Source organism: Columba livia, chromosome 1 (genome assembly GCF_036013475.1).
Source record: "Columba livia isolate bColLiv1 breed racing homer chromosome 1, bColLiv1.pat.W.v2, whole genome shotgun sequence".
NCBI lineage: Eukaryota > Metazoa > Chordata > Aves > Columbiformes > Columbidae > Columba > Columba livia.
In genome coordinates, this window is record NC_088602.1 from 169,763,572 (window position 1) to 169,764,654 (window position 1,083).

The window sequence follows — 1,083 nt, forward strand, 5'->3', positions numbered from 1 at the left end:
ACTAGAGACTTAGTAATTTGCCTCTGTTTCACATAATTAAATCTATGTTGATTCCATGTTATGAAACTGCTTATATGTTCTAACATGACACAGTTTCAAAGAGTACATAGAAATTCTGCTTGTGTTTCCTACAGAAATGGACAGAAGTAAATCAAAGTATAATGTGTTATTCCAGTGGGTATTCCACCTTGAGATGTTCTTATACTGTGACATTTATAACATTGTTAGAAGAGGATTGCTCCATAGTTTTATAAATATTAATTCAGAATCCCACATAATGCCACTATAGATTTATACCCATAAAACAACTACTAACATTTGAAAAGCTTGATATGCAACAACAAAAAAGGTGCTTTTCTTTCTTATATAAGGTAGCAGAAATGTAAACCTATAGTTATACTTAAGGTTATTATGAGAAAAATGAGGAAAAAGTCTTCACAGCAGGAGTACCAAATGAGCAAAATTAGTAAAAATTATAATCTAATATACAGGTAGTGACATATTTTTTTAAAAAGGATTGTATTCTGCATTCTGCTTAATATGCGTTTGCAGACTCAAAACTGCTTATGTTAAAATCAGAAGAGATGTAAAGAATGGGAGTTGGAAAGCAAAATGCAAACCAAATATAGTAGAAAACCTGACAGCAGGGATACTGTGGAAAATTCCCTAAAGCGAGTAAGTTATTTCAAACCATTAAAACTTTTGAGGAAAAGTTCACAGAACTTTAAATATCAAAAAAAAAAACCCAAAGATATAATGAGAATTTAAAGTAATTAAAAAAACCCTTCAGTCATAGCAATAAAACAAAATACAGACATACGTATATCAAATGGGTTAATACAAATCCAAGGAGGCAGCAAAAAGCTTTCAAATCGTTACGAATATGTACATTGTTGAGAATTTTTATGAGGGAGATGTATTTTTTTGTGGACTTTACAGCACTGTTTTACAGCTAACAGCAAGCGATACTCCCTCCCTCTGGAGCTGTAACGGTGCCAGAAAAAAATGGCGGGAACCCCGCCCCTCCTCGCTGCAGTCTTCAACCAGGTCGGACTCCAACACATAAAGTCCGCCGCACCGTCC